Below are 5,453 nucleotides of genomic sequence, written 5' to 3'. Positions count from 1 at the left end.
GTGCCAGCCAGGGGTCCCCTATGAGTAAGGCTTTCATAGGGCTGGGGTAAGAATATGAGCCTGGACTCAGAGGCCACCTGAGCCCATCTTCCATGGCTCCCGGGACCTGTCAAACTGTCTGACCGTCCACAACACATGCTTCTCCAACAGGCTATGTTTTTGAATTAGATTCCAGAGTGAGCTGCTGGCCCACAGAATCAGGCCAGCTCTTCTCCCAGTGGCCAGGCCTCTCGATCTCCAAGGAAAGTGTCTCTGGTTCCAGAGAACAGGCCTGGAGCTAGTGGCTAGGCCCTGGTCAACATGTGATACGCTAAACCCCAAAACGCCAGCAAGGCCCAGGCCCATCTCCATCTACAAGTCACCCAGTTCACCTGGAACCCTACCTCAGCCCTCAGCAAAATCTGCCCTGTTCTAAAACTATTCCTTCCCTCCTCCTTCCCTCCCTTCCCCGGCTTCTCTCCCAATTTTCCATAGATACTCTGACTACCCCTGCCCACAACTTAGTGGTCAGGGAGGCAAAAAGCCCATTTATCGTTTTAATTTGCCACCAGCTACTGAGGTTTCTCTTTAGAGTCTTCCCCATACTGGGTCTAGGGTGCCTGTGGGGAAAGATGTTCTGGAAATCCCAGCTTTCTACACTGCAGCCATCAGGAAAGAGGCGAGAGAGACAGAGAGAAAAAAAACAGAGAGGAGACAGAGAAGAGCCGGTATTTCGAGAGACTTGTATCCCAGAAAAAACACAAACCCAAGTCTGTGACCTTCATTTAAACTGCAGTAATTTATTATTGCGGGAAGACAGTGGTGTCAGCAGGGAGGGGGGAGGATTGCCAAGAGAGTGAGCACGAGCTCGCCAGCCTCTCCCAAGCCTACAGGATCCACCAGCACATGGTCCTCACAAAAGGGGCACGCACCTCCTGGAGCACACAGAGAAAACAAGCATGGCCTCAGAACTTGGCCCTGCCTGTTCTCCAGCCTGCACAAGCCCTCTTGGGCTTTTCGTGAGGCCAAGTGGTTGAGAAACTCTGCTTCAGGGAAGAGGCTAGCACCAGCTTAGCTCTTTAGTAGGACAGGATGGGGGATGAGCAAAAGGTCCCCTTCCTGATCATCCTGCTCGTCTCTGAACATTCCCAGCTAACTAATCGGTACTCTCCCTCTATCCCTCCCTTCTGCTCCCCTCTCTCTATCCTCCCCCTCCCCCCACACCTCCCTTCCTTTGTTTTCCCCCTCCCCTTCTACCTCTCTCCCCCCTCCTCTCTCCATCTCTACCTGTCATCCTGCACATCTCTCATGTGTATGTATCTCCTCCTGGCAGCTGACTCCTTCCCACTCTCTGCCTCCCTTTCCCTCCCTCAAGCCCCCACACACTCTGAAGCCAGAAGGGGATGAGCTGTTTGCAGCTGAATGGAACAGGAAACTGCACTTTTGACTCTGAACATGTTTCAGTGGAGCAGCCTCTGCTGAAAGCCAGACACCCCGGCTCAGACACTGAACAGCCGCTTCAGGGACATGCCACGGCTGCGACTGTGAACCATGCTTTCCTTTGTATCCCCCTTTCCCTACACGTGTCTGAGTCACCATCAGCTCAACACTGTCGCCTCCAGCCCATCAAGGGCTTCCAGGCCCCTTTCTCTTGGGCATATTCAGGATAAATTGGTCAAGTAACAGTGGGAGAAGAGGGTACCTCTGAGAAACTCCCAGGAACCACCTCAACACCAAGGACCGCAGGTGAGCCAGCAGAGGTGAAGTTCAAGGATTTTATTCATAGGCAACCCCCACATACCCCTGACAGTGTTAATGAGGGCTTTGAGCAACCCCTGTAGAAACCAAGATGGTGGACCTCCTAGGGACGGGGTTCACACACACACACACACACACACACACACACACACACGGACCTCACCTCAGATGTCAGGACCCCACTCAAGGCCTGGAGAAAGCCCTACTCTGAGAATTTAGGGTTGTTTATACAGTAGGGTTGTCAGATAAAACAGAATACCTAGTTAAAATTGAATTTCAGAGAAACAACAGCTGTGTAGTATAATATGTCCCAAATATTGCATGGGACATTCTTATATTAAAAATAATTCATTGGTTATCTAGCAGTCAAATTTAACAGGGCGCCCTATGTTCTTACGTGCTAAATCCAGCTAACCCTACCATAGCACTCCCTGACTCTACAGTCATGTCGGCAATATGAGAGAGTGCCATGAGGTAAGGGAGACCAAAACATCACAATCAGCTCACCTCCTTTTTGTCCCCTAGGGTCTTTCTTCATTCTTCATCTCAGCCCCAGCTCGTCCAAGTTCTCCAACTTGACCTCTCTTGCCTCCATCTCACTTGATCCCTCAGCAGCTTCCGGCTTCTGTAGCCCAGGTGTAGACCAATGCTTTTGCTGATTTCGGCTGAACTGAGGTTGAATTTTCCAAAGGAACTTTATTAGAAAAGTAAAGGGGCACACAAATATTTGAATTCATAAAAAAAGTATAGTAGTTGTCACATGTAAGGAGATCAAATATCAAAGAGCCCTGAGACCAGATAAGTCTAGACATGGTCTGGTCTTTCTTTTCCTTTAGCTGTTCTTGGATCCATTGACTTGTAGCAAGGGTTTTAAGCTGACTGTTCCTTTCGTGAAGTTAGACCAACATTCTGGAAAGAGGTTCTCACTGGCTGTATGTTGGAATCACCTAGGAAGCTTTTTGCTGCCTATCCCAGACCAATTAAATCAAAATTTCTGAGAGTAGGGCATGTAAAAGCTCCCCAGGAGATGCTCATATGTAGCCAGGGTTGAGAACCCGTGCACATCGAAATCACCTGAGAACCAATTAAAAAAAAAAAAATACTGATGTTTGCATCCCATCCTCAGAAATTCTGATTTAATTGGTACAAGGTGAAGTCTGGGCATTGGGATTTGTAAAAGCTCCTAAGTGATTTTAATGTGCAGCGAAGTTTGAGAACTACAGCTCCTCACAGTTGAGCCAACTTCAAATTTCCAGGGGACCTTGCTAAAACGCAGGTGCTGACTCAGTAGGTCTGGGGTGGGGCCTGAGATGTGGCGTGTCTAACACGTCCTAAGGGAATTGATGCTGCTCATCCTCAGGCCACACTTTGATTTTAGCAAGGTCCTAGATCAGCGGCCTCAAGCCTGGATGTACCCTGGAATCACCTTGGGAGCCATGACAACTACCTGGCCTGGGTCCCACTCCAGAGACTCTGATGTAATTGGTCTGAGGTGGGGCCTGGACATCGGGATTGTAAAATCTCCCCCCAGGTGATTCTAATGTGCAGCCAAAGTTGAGAACCTCGGCTGTAGACCAACATCTAGGCATCATTTTACAAGTGGCCCTGTGACCCCAGAGGGGAATATCACTCTCCACAAGCTGTTCTGACTCACCTCTGTTCCCTGCCCCAGCTGGCAGACGATACATTCTGCCCTTGCCTCAGAAGGCCATGCCCTCTAGTAAAAATTCCCTTTCTCCCACTTTAGGCTGAATAAAGCCTCTAATTCCCAGCTCAGTTGCAAAGTAGAAATGATTGACACAATACCCTGAAAGTAGTGACTGGTCAGAACCCACCCACCCTGCCTTGCCCTATGACCAATTGTTCCCTTTGCTCACGTGGTCTCCTCTACGGATGCCTCTGCCAGAGGAACCACGGGCCACAGAAGAATACATTTCACCTTTATACTCACACACTCTTCTTTGACGGGACGTAATCAATCAAAGGTGCTGAGCAATTTTCATTACTTGTTAGTTCCCAAGCCAGATTAACACACAACCTCTCCCTTCTCCTACTTCATCCTTTTGAAATGAAATTGTGGTGACTTGGAACAAGAAGGGGCCTACGGAGAACCGAAAGGACAATGTGGAAGAGAGGGAATTATTAGTCCCTCTTTGGTGTGATTTCCATGAAATAATTCATGAATCCTTTTTTTTGCCTAGAGGATGACCATCAATATCATCTATAATGCATCTTCATTAGTAGTTATCATCTTCTGACATGGCCTGTGTCTTTTGTTAGGAGCTGGATATTGCTGGTAGAAACTTGAGTCCATGTCTTGGATGTATTGCATTTGTATAAAATATGAACTCTAATGTGTAGAATTTGCAGGTCGCTGAAGTGTCACAGTCTACTGAAATGGGTCTGGAATCAATAAGGTACACATCAAACTCAATTGTGTTTAATTTTCATTGCTACCTAGAGGAAAGCCTAGCATAGCCCTACACGAGTGAAATTAAACATGAAAGCCCGTCTGAAGTGTAGAAGCCATACTTAAAGTGACCTGTAAATAGGGTAAAACATGACAGCCCAGCCCATCACAACATTATTATTCATTTTTCTTTCCATAGTGGAGGTGACGGCCGCCATAAGAAAATCAGAAGAGACATGAGCACATTGGCGATCTGAAGGAGAACAAAGTGTTTGCAGTTATACACCAGCAGGAAGGACTTCCCTCTTTGCACACCCCTGGAGTCTCTTCCAAGGGAAAAATCACACTCTGTCCTCCAGTAGAGAGCAAAGGAAAGCAAGTAAAACATGGCCCTCCTGAACTTGTCCAGCCCCCACCCCCACACTGCCCCAGCTAAGTTCCTTGGCCAGTGAGATAATGGAAGGTTCAGCTCTTGCAGCTGACATGAGTGGGAAGCAGACACCCACTCTGGGCACTTCCAGCCAATACTGACCTTTCAGTCATGGAAATATTCCCCAGACCAACACTAATCGGTGGCACATCTGGCGTTTGGACTGTGTCCAGATGGGGGTTGTGTTAGTTGAGTCAGCACAACAACCCACTGGGGAGACGGGGGAGGGGAGAGTGCAATGCTGCTGAGAGCAGTCAACCTCTTTGGCTGTGTGTATGAGACGTGGTCATGCTGTGGCTGACAAATCATAGAAAAGAGACCACCTAATCCCTGTCCACCAATTCCCCGTACCCCCACAGGGGAGAAAACTGGAGAGGCCCAGAGAGCCAAAGCAACTTCCCCAGTTTTCCACCACTGGTCAGGTGCAGGCTAAAATCCCAGGGTTCTGACTCCTGCTATCATGCACTTCCCATGTTTCTACACTCTCTCAAAGTGTAGTGTAGTGCATATTATCTTGAGATAATATGCTAAGGGTTAAGGTGATGAAAAGCTGTTTCTTCTCTGCTAACTTCCTATGACTTGCAAATGTATAGGACAATTTTCCAAGGCAGTGACAAATCCCCTTGGTGTTTTTAACCATACCTGTCCTCCAACTCCAATTCTTTCACTGTATCTTCTTTTTTGGATTTGAAAAGAGGAGCTGCCCTTCTTGACTGGTTCCTGGACTTTTATCAGCAATGAATACAATACCTCCCATCCCCAGGACCAGGGACTGCAATTGAGAACAAGATCTCATGCTACTGAAGGTCCAGCCATACGTGTCAGGAATGATCAAGGATCTCGGTCAGCTCTCAGCATCTGCCCTTACAAAGGCTG

At 48.1% G+C, this 5,453-nt stretch overlaps 1 long non-coding RNA gene across 1 annotated transcript; it reads right to left on the bottom strand.

Annotated features, from left to right (window-relative positions):
- Positions 1–759: 759 nt before the first annotated feature.
- On the bottom strand, positions 760–4,521 carry LOC148758943 (uncharacterized). The gene is made up of 2 exons (XR_016019855.1): positions 2,245–4,521; positions 760–914 (listed from the first exon to the last, which is right to left on the bottom strand). It is a non-coding gene; the product is annotated as an uncharacterized LOC148758943 (long non-coding RNA).
- Positions 4,522–5,453: the final 932 nt, after the last annotated feature.

This window comes from Rhinolophus sinicus, chromosome 2 (assembly GCF_057876585.1).
Source record: "Rhinolophus sinicus isolate RSI-liver-muscle chromosome 2, RSI-T2T, whole genome shotgun sequence".
Lineage (NCBI taxonomy): Eukaryota > Metazoa > Chordata > Mammalia > Chiroptera > Rhinolophidae > Rhinolophus > Rhinolophus sinicus.
Note: the sequence above shows the minus strand (reverse complement) of the source record. Positions and strands in the feature narration are given on the sequence as shown.